Here is a 17,682-nt window from a genome sequence, read left to right on the forward strand (position 1 = left end):
AATTCTGTGATCAGTTACTCACCCTCATGTCATTTTAAATCTGTATATCATTTGTAGAACACAAAAAGTGATTTAAAAAAAAAGAATATCACGAACATATACTCACGAACATATACTTGAGGCCGTCAAGCTTCAAAATGACAAAAAAGTGGCCCATACAACCCGAGCATTACATTGCAACCGACCTATATTTAAAGACAATACAAAATCTTAACATTTGCTCAAACTCTCCTTCATGCAGACATGAATTTGTGAGAGTATCAGCAGTGTCCCATTTGTAACTGAATCATTCTCTTCAGTGGGATCTTTAACAGATGAAAGATTTAACTCATTTAATTGATCCAGTTCTAAGGTTCACCTCACTGACTCAAAATTAAATATAATAATAATAAAAAAAAATTAAACATTAGTATGCATGTACTGTATGTATACATTTATATAGCCCACGTTTCAAGATACTTAAAAAAAAAAAGTATTTAATATCATAATGTATGATGTTTATGCACATACATGTACGTGAAAAGGTCCAGTAAAAATTACTTATTTATTTAAAATTTTATTATTTTCTGTGTTCCACTGAAAGAAAGAATCGGTTGAGGGTGAAAAAGGAAACTTGGAACAACTTGCGGATTTTTCTCATTTTCAATCCCTTTAAGATCAAGATAATGTCCAAGAGTCTATGTTTGGTAACCATGACGGGGCTGCGGAGAACAACCTCATCCTGAGGAATCGGATATTATAAATGCCTTTGTAATAAAGAGGTCATTTATTGCCACAGCTCTGACAGAGCCACCTGACGTTAAACAGCAGTCCTCAGCCAGCCGTCTGAAGGAGTGAGAACATAAAAAAAAAAATCCTGGCTGGAAAAAGGATGAAAAAAGAAAAAAGTGTCTCGTCCCCTTCTGGCCCAGTAATGACTTTCAATGGGAATAAGAACACTTAAAAGAAGAATATTTCCTCTTGATTTTAACGTGCAGTCATACTGAAGCAGGCGGTGAGTTTTCTGGTGTGATAAGGGCTTAGCCAATGTAATCCTCACAGGCACTTGGCCTTATCTCTCCTGCAAGGAAAAAAGGGAAACTTTCCGCCTTTTTCAAAAGGCAACAGTGGTCCAACGAGAGGCTTCAACTGTAAGGTTTTCTTACTGCAGCTCGACCGAAGGACGTGCAATAAAATCCATCCTCACACACAAAAAAAGAACACATCCTACAGTAAACAAAATGAAAATTGCAAACATTCTGTGTTGAACCTTTTAATATGAAATGGCACAAAGTTACAATCTCCTTTACAGCTACATTACAATGAGGGCAGTGTTACACCAACGCAAAAGAAACCTGACGGTGTGTGTTGATAAGGGTCGATCAATCACCAACAATTCATCAAGGCTGCTTGAGAAACTGTGAGGAACGGAGCGGCTGACAACTCCGAGTTGACAGACAACTCCTCGACAATCTTTTATGTGGGGCAGCGGCTTCACTTGGCTGACCTTTGCCATTAAATATTGAAACAAGTGCAGTGAGCAAGGATATGGCTTACAGCTACACCCTTCAAAGTGACGACACTACATGTGAAACAGAGCCGAGAGGAGAGCGAATCGTCTGTCAACAGTCACATCAGAAGGGCCTGTTACATGTCGAGCGTCACTTCTCTACAAGCGTGTGTCACTCTGCCCTCACGGGCACAAACATCTCTGTGTTCTCGATTCAATTGTGCTACTAACAGGAAAATATGCTGCATAATACCATCGTGCTACCCAAATGATGTGCAAATCATATTTGTTCAAGGCTCCCTCTCTATGGCAAAAAGATAACATGCTCTCCAACGGATACGAAGAAAAAGAGAAGAGGAAAAGACACACAGATATGACACAGAGAGAAGAAATGAGTGAAATGTCATAACATTTCAAACTTTTTTTTTTAAATGATAAACTTTCAGTGTATTTGAAACTGATTATCTTTATGATATTATAATTTCACCTCAAAAGATAAGGATGCTTCAGAGAAGCATGTCTAGAAACACTAGAGTGAAAACAGGATATTTAGCAAAAAACAAAAAATAAAGACTTAAGCATCAGTTATATTTTCAGATTTTTTAAAATTTGATTATTACTTCTATCCGACAAAGATGCATTCAATTGACCAACAGTGACAGTAAAGACTTTTACAGAAAAAATAATTGAAGTTCTTTTCTTTTGAACTTTCCATTCTCCAAAGAATCCTGAAAAGAATTTATGACACGCTGTGTAGGGAACTTAATGGCCATATAAAAAGCTCATTAAAATCACTGTGGTATTCACAATGTTACTTAATTTTAAATTGCTCACACAATCATTGAAAATGTATTCTGCATAAATAAAATAAATAAAAATAAATCACATAGTCCTAGTAGATATAGCAACAAAAAAATACAAAAAATTTGACATAAATATCAGCTAAACAGGTCATGTCATTAGCATTAAATGCATCAATGTGCAGAAACAAACTGCATTCGTTTTTCATTAGTACTTTGTTGCATTGCATGTCACTACAACATTCTGTAAAATGTCTTTTATCAGCAGTTTCTCAGCATGAAAATGTCCAAATGTAATGATTTGTGTTTGTCACTCAGAAAAAACAACTCTAAAATAACTTCAGGGTTTAAGGGGTCAATGAAATGAGAAAATCTGCATGCATAATCTACTTTAATTCCATTCTGTACACTGCATTACACATTTCGCAAGACACTGGGTCATCACACCATAGCGGCAGCATTATTTTACACCAAACAAAAGTGATTCGTGAAACACACACCACATAGATTCCCTCATGAATAGACTCCTTCCGTAAAGTCCCTCAACAGCTTGAATTGTAGTTTGTTTGTATACAGTGATCCTCATGGTAATGTCCCAGCAGATTAAAGATCCGAAAACATTTCTCCCTTGGGTCTAGTTCATATTGCTCTCCGGTAGCTAAATTTTCTTGTCAAAATTGTGTCAGTACACACAAACAAATGATACCACCTGTGCTGCTTTAGGAAACTGATCTCAGAGCAAAATCATTTTAAAAAAGGACCCTGGCAGACAGGGAGAGCTAGTGAAAACAGGGCTTCTCTCTCTCTCTGTCACATTATCTCCCTCTCTCAACACTGAAGGGTTCATCAAAGACGTGTCATACTGATTTCAGAGCCACTGATCAGCGTGCGATTCCTTCCTCTAATCTAATTGTGCCACAAAATGGAAATCATCAGAGCCAATTTAACAGCCCCGACTCGAAGTACAAGCACATACATCCGCTTCCCCCTTCATTCATCTGCACAAGTACATCTGCCTGGTTTAGACTCCTCCACTCAAAGGGTTACTAATTGGAGCCTGAATCCCATCATGGCTATGCTTTTTACCAGGATAGAGAGGGGGAGGGCAGGAGAGGGCTAAATTGGTGGGGATGAGACGCACAAGAAAACACTTCCTGCTTTTCTTAAATGAAAGCCCCAGCCTGCCCTGGTAGGAATAGTATGCATCTGTCCGGCGTGGGTCATGAGTGGGGACCCTCATCATCCGTGGATCCCAACTCATCTGACAGACAGCTGCCATTGACACTTATACATATAGCAACGCAACAGGTGGGTCATTCCCACAGTATGGTGACAAACATGCTGCATGACTTTTCAGTTACAAAAAAATTTTAAATAGTCAAGAAACTCTACATTACATTACATTACATTACATTTATTTAAAATTAAATATAATTTTTTTTATTTAAAGTGCCTGGCAAATCCATTGTCGCCTACACATTGTATATAATTTGTGATATTTACAGCTATAATTATTCATTTGTTTACCCATTTTTGTTGTCCCCGATTAAGTATTTGACGGTCTAACAAATGTGTAAAAATATAATTGAAAATATAAATACCTAAAAAAAATAAAAAAAAATATATATACACACACACATACTTGCCATCAAATTGACTTCAAAGCAACAACTTTTGTAAGTTGGAACAAGCAGCAATTCTGGAGAATGACCCAGGTGTTAACAAAATTGTATATAGGCTAAAGTCTGGACTTAGTATGATAAAATGTATATAACCTATGGTGGCTTGAGACTTCTTGTAAAAAGCGATGTTTTCGGAAGGCAAACACGGTAAGCTGTTGACCACATCCTGGCTGACAGTGTGCAAAGTCGCGTAGGTTTAGCTGTGAGCAGGACAGCGCAGGGCTGGGCGGTGTTTATTACTGTGCTAACATGGTTTGTGGTTTTGAAACATGTGAAATAATGTGTTAGAAAGAAGCCAGCAGTTGCCACGGTATTATTAGGCCTCGGTGATGCAGAGCGTGTGCATGTTACATTAAGGTTAACGCGAGATCAAGAAGGGTTTAATAAGCTGTAGCATCTGTGATTTGCCATGAAATTGAATACATTTATAAAAGGTAATGCTGAAGTAGAAATTGCTGCTGATTAATTGGAATGCTGTGTTATGTGAATACAAAATAGAATCAAAAGTAATTTCCTGCGTTATTTATCAGTCAATAATGTCAGGCGCGCAGTCGGCTCATTAAGCGAGTATGACATGATGGGGAGGAAAGAAAAACTCCCTCGTTCCACTCCGCCACGAATCCAAACAAACAGGCCATTTATTACGGGGGCAGAAATTGATTGTTTTTCGAGAGAAGCTCACTGCATCAATCCAGTAGTGATATTTTCCGAGGGAGAGAAAGGAGCTGTCTCCCGCCGCTATTCCCCAGCGCTCTGTCGCGGCTAAGCTGCTTAATCATGATAACCCATAGTAAATGTTTTTGCTTTTCCAGACACATTATCTACTTTACAGATGAGAAATCTGGTTTCATGGATTAAGAGCGATGCCATAACAGGAAATACTTGTGGGGTTAACCTTGCCTGATGGCTTCAAAGCCAGCCTGTTAATTCAAACTACTTCCTGAGCCCAAAAGATAAGACCCACACAGAAGAGAAGACAGAGCTGGTTTGTGTGTGTGTGTGTGTGTGTTTTTAAGTGCAGAAAAAGGGGGGTAAAATGATGATCGGTGAAAAACTACTACTTTCCTGACTTATTTGGATGGTTTTCAAAAACAAAAGGAAATGTAAAAAAAAACACCTTACATATAGAGAGAAAAGAAGTAAATGTCTCTCTAAACTAACCGCCTAGCATGGAATGTAGTAAATAATTAACAGATCATTCAAATAAGCCACTGGTTTGTAAGAGATCATATACAGTGTAGCACAATATATTTATATTATAAACTATCATTAAAGTTTGAGGTCCAAGTTTTTTTTTTTTATTAAGTCTTTTATTTACTAATGTAACCATTTAGAAGGTTTCTATTTCAAATAAATGTTGTTCTTTTGAACTTTCCATTCATCAAAGAATATTTAAAAACTTGCATCAAGGTTTCCACAAAAACATTAAGTAGCACAACTAATTCCAACATTGATAATAAGAAATGTTGCTTGAGCAGCAAATCAGCATATTAGAATGATTTCTGAAGGATCATGGGACACTAAATGATGCTGATAAAATAATAAAAAAGATAAAAAGAGATAAAAAAGATAAAATACAAAAAGTGTCATAATATTTCACAATATTACCCTTTTTACTGTATTTTTTTAATCAAATAAATGCAGCCTTGGTGAGCATTAGAGACTTATTTCAATATATTTTTTTAAATTACCCAAACTTTTGAACAGTAGTGTATATTATGTCACTATATTTCACCATTTAATATATAAGGACATTTCAGAAATCTGTTGCATCATAATTCATTTAAAACAACTCGTTAAAACGCTGCTAATTAACTCAAGCTGATCTGAGAATCCTACGCTATTTCAAACTCTTTATTGACAACACGTGTTTTTCGCCTTGAATTAGATCCATTTCAAAACGTACAGTGTTATTAAAAATAAATAAAAAAAAGGAAAGGAAAAAGAAGAAAAGACTTCTTTCTGAGAAAGATCCTAGGGCAGAAATGCCCCCGCATCACATCCTGATGTGCGTATACCCACCAGCTGCGCTGCTTCAAACTCATATTGAAGCGTATCGTGGAGCCCGCAGCCTTGATCCAGCTCTGTTCTCATTAATGGAGCTGTTTGAATATTCATGCAGCGGAGCGCTGGAAACTCCAGAGCCAGGCACAGCACCCAAAACTGTGGGGAATTCAGCACTTATCATTAACAGGCCTAATAAAAGCACCACGCCTCCACGATTGTTATGGGTAATTCTAAGCGCTCATTAGTATTTCTGTGTGAAAAGTATAGGAAAGTGCTAATTTATTAATATAATTCAATTTCTATACAATAAATGTGTATTGTCATGGAATTAAGCATACGTATGAATACACTGGTGGAAAATATGCTTAACTAAGAGAAAAAGTCACGACAAAACACTTTTAATATCATGTAACATCAATACTACGATGTGATTTAACTCAATAGCAGCCCCTGCTTTCATGAATGATGATCTGTTGAATCCTTTAATGGATAAGGCTGACATCTGAGATACTAATAGAGTCAAGCGCACAGATCGAAGAGGGAATCTTGTCCTTTCAGATTAACTTATTCACCCACTTCCTCATCTCATCCTCTTTTGCTCTTCCTGTTCGATGACTCACATCTTCCAGCAAACCACAGATGATGAGCCCATCATGGAGCGCTTCACAACGTCACATTGTTATGTCACCGGCTAATAGCTCTTTTAATAGTTTCTTGTCAGTGGCTCCATAAATAGGAATAAGACAGTCTATGATGCTAAGAGGTCCTGGTATTGGGTAAATACTTTACAGTTCGTCATTAGGATTCATGGGTGTTTCTCCAACTATCGGCATTCTGAGCTACAGAAAATAAATTAACTTAAACACAAGTGTCACTCTTTCATTAGTTTAATTTGTCTATTAACAAAAATTCAGAGTCATTTGCACCACCTCTCAATACCATTTATTTTTTTTAAATAAAATGGCTGACTCTTTGTTTTGAGGACAATCTCATACTGTAGCTCCTACTGAGTGCCATAAACAGACACAATTGAATAATAATAAATGAATATTCACTTTTTGCATAATTTTACCAAATCACAGCGTGGCTAAAAATGACGCATACAAATAATTTACATGTGATGATATTTTTTTTTTGCTTTTTTAGGCAGCAAACACAAAAGATGGGTTTGGTGCAAACAGGGATAAAAAAAAGAAAGGAAAAAAAAGTACCCCATGTGGAAAATGAAATACTCTGCTGTATCTTTAATGCTGTGGGCCTAATTTTCTGCCAGAGGTCCTGGACATCTTGTTCAGATTAAGATACATGGCATCATGGATTCGATCAAATACCAACAGATAAAAAATCAAAACCTGACAGCCTGTGCTGGAAATCTTATAACGGGCCATGTTTGGATCTTCCGACAAGACAGTGATCCAAAAACAAACATCAAAATCAAAACAAAAATGGGTCACGGAGCACAAAACCAAGCATCTGCAATGGCCATCCCAGTCCCTGACCTGAACCCTATGGAAAATGAGTGGGCTGAACTGAAGAGAAGCGCCAACATGGATCTGGGAATCTGAAGGATCTGGAGAGATTCTGTATGGAGGAATGGTCTCTGATCTCTCGTCAGGTGTTCTCCAAACTCATCAGGCATTATAGGAGAAGACTCAGAGCTGTTATCTTGGAAAAAGGAGGTTGCAAAAAGTATTTAACAAAAGGAGGCAAATAATTGATCCCAACGTGTTTTAGAGAAAAACATTTATTTCATAATGTGATTTCCCCCCCACTTTCAATTATTTTACTTCAATGAAAGGATTAACAATGCAAATTTATTGTTTACAGCCATCTTTGATCATATTTACCAAGAGGGCAAATTTTCTATTAAATCGCATATCATACTTGGTAAACAAGTACACTCATTTTTTAAATAGAAACATTTTGAATAATTGTTCAGTGTTGTGGACATGATGGAAAATTATCATCATGACAAAAAGTGTGAAAATGTGATTTTAAGTATAAATTGGTCTGAGCAAGACAAAAAAAGTCTGACATTTAATTACATTTTTTTTGAATAAATCGTTTTTAAATTGTTTTTATATGAACCTCATTCAACAAAATAAAAATAAACTTTAAAAAAAACCTCTGGGACATTAAAGTGCCAAAGTTGAAGAAACACCCAAATACAGTCTTGATTTAAATCTCTTACGTCAAACTTTTGTTTTAAATGTTTAGTCGACAGGAAAGATCAGATAAATGAAGGTCAGATGACGCCTACATGTATTTGATAGTCACTGCTTTGCTCCGGCATTTCCTACATGTCCTAAACATGACCACAGCATCCAGCCAGTAGGCTTAAGGCCAGTGTTATGGATGAAGCATGTCTTGTTTATATGAGGGAGTGTGTGTGTGTGTGTGTGTGTGTGTGGGAGTACAGCTGCATTGCTGCTGCCTCTTTCAGCCGGTGCCCTGGAGGCTGGATGATGGGCCTCAGCCAGGTGTGCCAGGTTTCAGCCAAAAAACCACTCGATTTGAAAACAATATACAAATAAATCAAAAGGCCGCTTGTTAACATCATAGTCCAGAGGAAAGCAAACGGAAAAAATTATATCTCAGGGCTAAGACATTTCATGTTTCACTGAGCATGCTTCCAAACATTCCAAGACATTTTCTGACTAGAAAGAAAAAAAGAGAGAAATTTATAAAGCCAAACACAAGAAAAGGTAAAAGGATATTCAGATCTTCGGTATACATGCCTACCAAAAGCTCAACATACGCTCACCCACACCAGTTCACTTTACACCAGCGCTGACTCTCAAAGTGTGGAAAACAAGGAGGAAAAACGAGCTTGGGTGGGCAAGAGAAAAATAACCTACAACCTCTTACTTTCTGGAAAAAGCTCAGTGCTTTCTGAAAAACTACATACAAGCGGGTCCACATTCAAGCTCTATATAGACACGGAGGAAGGGATTTGCGTAAATGTGCACATCATTACCCATCTACAATTGCAGGTGATGTAAAATGAGCGATCGCTCTGAGAGAAGTGCGAATCCCTCTTTCCCCAATCCCCCACTCTTGACATCTGCTCTATGCCCAAACATCTGCATAGTGTTACTCCAACTCTTCTCACACACATAGCTGGGATCTGCCAACCCAACCGCCGCCGCTAATAAATGACGAGGTGAATTGTGGCTTTGAAAGAAACTTTATCTCTTCTTTTTGGGGCCCCAAAAGTGCTCATAAATCTTAGGAAAATACAATATTAAGCATACCACAGACTGCGCCTTTAGCCGTACAAACATGGGTGAAAAGAAGTTCAGTGTAATATTGTCCCACTTAGGTAACCCCTGCAATGGGCACCAAGGTACCATTTGCCTCAAGGGGAAGGAGTTTAAAAAAAATTAAAGAATGAGATCAATAGTACGAGATATATATTCAATGTCATTTAGCATTTAAATCATTCACCATGTTTTGAAACCGCTGCCTCATTCAGCTAGATCTCAGCATGTACTTGATGCAGTATTTAACACGGTGATATTTTATTGATCCTGTCATATCGGCAAAATCATCCCGCTCTCGTACTCGGATCTGTGTAGTAATGTGTGAGTCTCAATGCTCAACGCATTAAAAAACAATCAGCTGCAACTCGGGTGTCTCTGCACTTCATCTACTCGCGGCAATTTCACGGCCGTGGCACATGAATGTTTCAGCTGGAGTGTCTGGTAGAGCAGCGATCCCGTGTCTGAGGTGGTGTGAAGGAGGGGTTTCTCAGAGCCGGGTAACTAACCCTTAACAAGAGGCCTGGAGACCTCCAGCAGTATCCACTTATCATCTCTAAATATTAGCCTGACCTCTCAGCCGGTCGCTTCCTCCCCGGGGGCAGGCAGGAAGAGGGGTTTTCATTGGCCATGGAGAGCACTCCTTTCGGATCAAACGATGATCTAACACGCGACTCCACGAGGCTTTGATCGTTTCGAGTCCTATTCAGTGACAGGAAAGGATTGTGTTTGAAGGAGGTTTACGGCAATGAGCATGAGAGTGTGTGTACACTTTAGAGGCATCTACTGTGCTTGAGTATCATTCCTCTGAGTACATGCATTTACTGGAACTTTTGGAGAGCACTTGCTTTTCTGAAAATGTCCTCGCAAATGCAATAAAACCTGCTGATCTCATCTGTACAAAATATTCATGAAATAGTCGATAATTGTGATCTTTTAAATGTAAAATATATTTATAAAAATCGTACTGACCCCAAACTTTTGAATAATAGTGCACAGTAACACCATGAAATAGTAACTGATGTATGCAGTGACTAAACGAGACTAATATCTAATCATGTCACAGGAGATGCCATAACTTCATGTTATAACACACGACCCACATGCACTCAGCTAATGATTCTTCAATTACACTGCAAACATGCCTCCGCCTGGTATACAGCCTCCTATCCCCAACTAGAACAAATGCCTTCCTGATTTGCAGCAAATTAGACACATGGCAAATAATACCTAACTGGCTGCTGTTGTGTTTGCACTGTGCATGCATAAATGAATTGGTAAAAGGGGGGAGTGGGGCTAATGGTTAAGATGCAATGTGCGTATAATTGTACAATTAGGCTCTTATCATCATGTAGGACCTCGCCATTACTGACTGCTATTAGGGAAAAATAATAAAATGGTAAACAGATTATAAGTGCAATATTACTGCTAGGTGAAATTGATAGATTCGTTTAGCAAGGGTTTATGATTAATCTGGGCTCTCCCTCGGTATAGCAGTCTGGGCCACAAAATGCTTCCGCTGTGTTAGAATATCAGAAACATGCAAACAAACTTCAGTCGGCCACTCTCTCTCACTTATACTCTCTCTCACTGGATATACTGTAACCCTAGCCAAAGGACGCCAGGGAGGTTAAAAAAACCTATGCTGTTAATTGTGTTCAATATTTTTAATGCATTAATATATTTAATCTATAGTTATAAAGAAATTAATGTTCTAAATAATAATATAGCTGCAAGCACCAATTATTGGGGCCAAGCGCAAAGAAGACCATAAGACAAGCCAACATGGCTGGGAGGGTCAGACCAACTGCAACAATGAGCAATTAAAGACATTTAAAGATGATTTTAGGCAAAATGGCTGAAAAATCATATATACAATAATTGATAATATGATTTAATGGTTTATCACTTTCGAGTTCAGTTTGAATAGGTGGTGCAATCGGCTTGAGCCAATGAGTCAGAACACTTTATTTTTTTGTCTCTAGCCCTTACAGTTCAAAAGTTATTGACATAAACTTGAGTGCAACTTTGGACAGGTGGTGGCGCTAGAGGGATTGAATTAGAGACTCCAAAATTGGTGTGATTAATGTTGGGACTGACCTCTATCAGTGTGCCAAATTTCATAACTTTCCCGCAAGCGCGTCTATGGGCTGCCATAGACTTCCCGAGCAGAAGAAGAAACGGAATAATAATAATAAAGAACGCCAACGATTTCAATAGGTGCCAATGCACTTTCAGTGCTTGGCCCCTAAATATAATGCAATATAATATTTCTAGTCCTAGTATTTACTAAAATATTAGTATTGTGACAACCCTATTAAGCAGCACCATTTAAATTTCATCAGCAAAATCCACCATAGTGACCAGCCTGCAGTGACAGGGTGGCTGCCAGTCATTTTCTTTCCCTCCCTAGCTGGATTTGCATTGTGTGATCTTTCTGGGTGGAACTGAGTGGGGTGGGGTGGGGGGATACAGTTTGGCGGGCAGCTGACGCCAGATTCAGCTCAAGGTCAGCAGGAGGGCTGCCTGTGTGCGAGCGTGAGTGTGTGTGTGTGTGTCTGAGCAAAAGCAGCAATACCTACGTGGGAGGGATGGCATTGCGAGTCACCTCGCTGAAATCATCGGCAGAGCCCTTGTGAACGAGGTGTCATTATGAGTATGAAATACAACCAACCCCCAACCCTGTGCCCAATTTGGTTGCCAGGGAACTCTGATGTCTGATTGGTGAAAAAAGGAAGAGGAAAAACAGAGGGAGAGGGTGATGGAGAAAAAGAGAGAGAGAGAGAATAATGCCACTTCAGGGTGTAGGCTGCCATACTGCTTGCTGTATCAGTTAATGGTTTCTCTCTCCAGCTCTGCTGACGGTATTTTAGACGTAGCTCAACCTGCTTTGTGTGCACCATAGCACTTACAGGTCTGAAAGCTCATGCTAGGCAAATGCACAATGTGAAAAGTAAGCTATAGATAGTGTTAGAGCGAAAAACAGACAGTGTTTCTTTTTCACAGATGACACTTCTTTTCACGGCTTCCTCCACGGCACAGCCACATCCTCCCTGGACGAAGCATCCACTCAGTGGAACTGGCACACGCCTGCAAGTGTCAAGAGCTCCTCTTTTATGTCCCTGGCCTATTCTAGAACCATCTGCAGCTGGGGCCTCAGAGGCCCATTGGACCCAGCTTTTAATTATCTTCATCTCTCTCACACTTCACCACACCCCCGTTTCCATTTCCTCCCTCCCCTTTAATGTGAACACGTACACCTTTTTTGGGGGGATGCTGCTCCTGTTTCTTTAAGAGAATGGTTCTGTGTTGATGCCTTCAGAGACTGCGTGTTCACTCACAGCAGAGACAAATGACATGCTGAGGTTAATGCTCAGGTGTAAAACACAACAAATTTGAGCTTTCTTATGTTTATGACGAGAAGGATGGTTCAAAGGGATAGTTTGCTTAAAAATGAACATAATTTACTCAGTTTTTCACGCAATTATTATATTTAAAAAAAAATCTGGTTTATTTCAAACCCTGAAAATGCTTTTTAAATTAACCTTTTTTTTGAGAGAGAGCAAATGACTCAATGACCGAAATAAATTACATTGTATTTTTTATTACTGATTGTTTATCTTAATAATTACTTATAATAATAATAATTATAATATAATGGAAATATTTAAAGGCTCCAAATAATTGCTTAAAATGTATTGTTTATGATGAAAAGGACGATTTAAAGGGATAGTAAACCCCAAAATCCTGTGTATGAGTTTATTTTTTTGCGTGGAAAAGAAAAGGAGATATTTAGTGGAATGTGCAAGCTGCTCTTTTTCCATACAATGAACGTGTATGGGGACTAGACATAGTTGTGAAAAAGAGCAACTTGAACACTGTTCTAAATATCTCCCTTCAACATAAAGAAGAGTAATTGATGACAGAATACATTTTTTGGTGGAAGGACTATCCCTTTAACAGACATTTTGACCATAATTTCACATTCCAATGGAAATCAGAACAGAACTCACAGCACAACTGGCCCTGTGAATGTGCTCAGTATCTGAAATCCATCTCCATTTTTGGAGTGTGTGTTTTTTGTAGCTCTGTTCCTGTCTCTCATTACTGCTCACTGAAGAACACTCTGCCTCAGGATTCTGATTTCCTAGCAACAGCCTGCCACCAAACATTTGGCACAAGTTCAACACCCCTCCCTCCTTCATCTTCCCTCCCCTCTTTCTCTTCTCCAGTGAAAAATGGCTGTTCTGCCTGCATGCTGTCCTCTGCCATGCCACGGTGGCAGAGCGGCACGCTGCCCGGCCCGGCCCGAGCCTCTATTAACTCTCATCTCGTCCAATTGCACCCTTCAGTAGCGGGCGCACTGGGAGTCGGCAGCAGGCATCATTAATCAGTGCTTTACCGCACAAACTCCCTCACGCTAATCTGATTTACAGATGAATGAAACTGAGGAAAGAGGGAGGGGAGAAGAAACAACGAGGGGAACAACAATCAAGAGTATTGCTGTTAATATTTACAGAGCTTGCAAGGCGGCACAGTATTGATATTCCTGAAACACTCTTTGTTCTAAACTCTGACATTAAGTATTAGTGTATAAGTATAACTTCTCCAATTATTTTAGCCCGAACTACATGACAAAGTGCATCCAAACATCATTTTATAGATGATTTCAGCCTTACTGTAAGTTAGTTTAGGTGGAGTCTGTACTTTGTCTAAATTACTGTACATTTATGATATAATTGATTTTTTTTAAACTCGCTTATAAAAACTATTTTAATCAAGATAATGAAAAATACAATATATAAATATTTTAACATATATTGTTTTGATATTTATATAAAAATAATAGTAATATTTTTATATTACTTAAAAATATAAATATATTTAAATACTATATAATGTATAATAATATAACTATATAAATGTATGCATGTATACATTTACTAATATATATATATATATATATATATATATGTGTGTGTGTATGTGTATATATGTATATATATACATACACTGTATACGTATACATATATAGTTATATACACATACATAGTATACAGTACATATATAGATATAGACATACAGTATACACACATACATACAAACACTATAAACGTACATATTTGCTTACTGAATCATTATGTAATTGGTTGTTTCATCCTTGCATATATAATTATTTATAATTGCCTTTACACTTTACAGCGACTGAGTGGATTCTATGACTGTGAACTGACTAAGTCATGTGCTGAATGTCAATAAAACAAAAAAAGTACCAATAATTCAGCAATTCATTTATGCAGAACCAAAGCCTAAGACTTAATTTTACCCATCTGTAGCCACTATTTTTCTTATGCCATGCAAGCACTGGTATTTCCTTCAGGAAATGCATATCTAGGCTTTCAATAGAAAACCATCAGGGTAAATTAAAATCAATCCCTGAGGTTAAAGTGAGCGAGTTGCTTGGTTTCATGCTCACACAGGGATGTCTTCCACTCTGAACACAAGGTCAATGGAGATTACAGCTCAAGGAGGCCTCCCTTATCACTGCACAGAAGCATGCCACAGTGCATTAAGTGGAAATGGCGCTGGATGGTCTCCACTCAGCCCTCTTTAAAAAACAATCTCAGCAAAATGCACCGCGGAGGACTATCGAGCAGACCTCTGCACTCACGATTCACAATATGTCCTTGTTTACCATTAAATGAGTAAATCTAGCTGGTTACCGAGAGGTGCTTAGGTGGAAAATGGAGCAGCCCTGATTGATGCCATGATACGGTACAATTTTAGGGCCATGATTCCGTAAATAGCAGATAAGAATTCTGCCAGTGGACTGGGGTGCCGTCACAATGTGCTCTCCTATAATGTCAAGGGAGCCAAGAGAAAATCTGACCAGATCTGAAGTAGTCAAGTGTAAGAGCTCTCTAAGGGGGTGGGCTGAACATTGACCACCACTGTTTTGTGATCTCACAGATGGGCTCACACGGTTGCCAGTTACATGGCAATTACATATTTGCACAGCCACAAATGATAAATCCAGCCTAACTCACTACAAACCCAGCCAACATATTTGCATTTTAAATGAATTGGAATTTAATCATCACTTTTACGCAGAGGACCCAAAAGGTGGATGAATTACAATTTCGGGTATTAATATATTTCCTGTTTCGATCCCGATTCACCAATTCTTTGTTTGATTCAATTAGTACCATACCATCCCATCCCATCCCATCTTTTTCCGCTTATCCGCGATAATTAGTGTAAAATTAACATCAAGTTACTAAAATAACATCAAGCTATCATTACTTCCAGTAATTGCATGTTTTAATATTTGTTGACAGACAGACATATAGACAAATAGATATACAGACAGAGACAGATATACCGACAGACAGCTACATATGGAAAATATAAAAATATTCTTTTGTTAAAATATACACTTGATGCTAATTTATTAACCACTCAGATGGATCTAATGTAGTATGTATTTGACTCACTAAAAATAACTGGTTCATCATTGTTTGTAAATAATACACTGGTTATGCTGTAGAAATTATGCAGTACATAAAATAAAAAAATTATCTTGGGATTTTATGACTTGATATCTAGATTGACGATAACAATTAATCAGAAAATCTATATTTTTAACCAGCCCTAATGAATTAGTCTAGATTGCATTCATTAGACAATAAGGGAAGTCTCTTTGTGCAAACAGAGAAGAGAGATACTCAAAAACAGAGAGAGAGAGAGAGAGAGAGAGAGAGAGAGAGAGAGAGAGAGAGAGAGAGAGAGAGAGAGAGAGAGAGAGAGAGAGAGAGAGAGAGAGAGAGAGAGAGAGAGAGAGATGCGGCTTGATGCATAACAAGGACAGACTGGCTGGTGCCACAGCCTGTGATGGTTATGTGGAAGAGGAAATCGCTTACATAATCCTGCGTCAGTTGAATACAGAGACTCCCAGATAACCAGCAGGACTACGAACAAGAGCACTCAGTTTATTTGATCAACTGGCCTGTTTTCAGTTTCTCAGTTCAAACTATCAAGATCTGACGCCCAGCCAAAACAAGCACTGGAGTCCCTTCTCAGAAACAAGTGCGTGTAGAAAAAAAGAGGAAGTCCGTAGAGACTTCGACCACCGAGAACTCAGTCGTGTTCATGCTGCGGTCATGCCGGCTCCCTTAGGGACCGGGTCCATGTCTACTTGCTCACCAAACTGTGACCAGGGGCAGAATTCAGGAACAGTTGCTCCACCATTAAGGTGGGAGAAGATCTACTCCAGTAATGAACTTTCTCTGGCTGGATAATCAATTCTCACACTCCTCGACCATCACCGGGCTGCCTCTGGCCAGAAAGAGAGCAAGCGAGAACAAGAAAAATGGGGGTATGAAGTAGCTGTGCAGCTTGGCCAAATGCATTAAACATGTCTGTTGAGCGGAGACCTGAAGAAGCTGCTATCACAACTCGGTTTGGACCTGTGGAGGAAAAACAAGCCTGCTCGCTGGGACGCTCAACACTCCAATCTCAGCTGAAATTTGAGCCTCGGACAAACTGAGCAGGGCATCACAACAGAAACTATCACCTCTCCCTCAGGATCACTGTCAAACAAGCACTACCGAAAAGCCTAGGCTGACAAAATGGGGACAAGACTTTCAATAAACACTGGAACGTGCTTGCTCGTTCGCTTTCTTTTTTTGCCGTTGAGGACAGCCGTTCATCCAAAGGCATGACTTGATGCGAATCTCAATGTTTGGTGGAGCACCTTGCGCGAGAAAAAGCAACCGTGACAACAAGCCGATGAAGCGACAGAGCTATCAGGGCACTTTTCTATAAACACTGGCGTATTCAGTCAAGTTCGAAAACACAAAGGCCGTCAATACACAACGGCTCCTCAATATTCATGTATAGCCTCGAGCTTCCCATTCACCAAACGACAGTGTGATGAAAAACGTTTAATCAGGGACGAAAATGATTTGATTAGAGTGTCATGTTACAATGGCTGCCAAATTGAGCTTCAAAGACTGACTCCTGCATCGAGGTTAATCACAGTCCTACAATACAGGTATTCAACAAATGATGTCCGAGTCCGTGCGGATGCCAGACTTTCCCTCGATGAATGGAGCTTACAGCAGGTACAGACTCACATGAAGAGCCATCCCAATCACATTTGCAATGGCTCATTAACAATAAGGTCGGAGTGTAATGGGGTCGCTCGTTTCACACCAACCTTGATTACCGGTAATTACGAGCAGCGGCTTTTTGCATCTATCTCATCTCGCAGAGTGTACTCAGAATTAACCAGCACAGTTGACTGACGGAGCAGACAAGCGCTTAGACAAACTTGTTTTTTCAAGGGCTTAAGGTGCATGTGCAGTAAATGTAAGCTTCGGTCTGGCCGATGATCTTCAGAGGGAGTCATTCCACCCCCTCGTGACCTGTCGATCAAACCTCTA

General features: G+C 39.0%; 1 protein-coding gene across 2 annotated transcripts in view; it reads right to left on the reverse strand.

Annotated features, from left to right (window-relative positions):
- Positions 1–17,682, reverse strand: part of adka (adenosine kinase a) — a 159,951-nt gene that overhangs the window by 56,568 nt on the left and 85,701 nt on the right. The gene's annotated exons all lie outside the window — the stretch shown is intronic.

The sequence above is a fragment of the Leuciscus leuciscus genome (genome assembly GCF_965113295.1).
Source record: "Leuciscus leuciscus genome assembly, chromosome: 22".
In the NCBI taxonomy this organism is placed as follows: domain Eukaryota; kingdom Metazoa; phylum Chordata; class Actinopteri; order Cypriniformes; family Leuciscidae; genus Leuciscus; species Leuciscus leuciscus.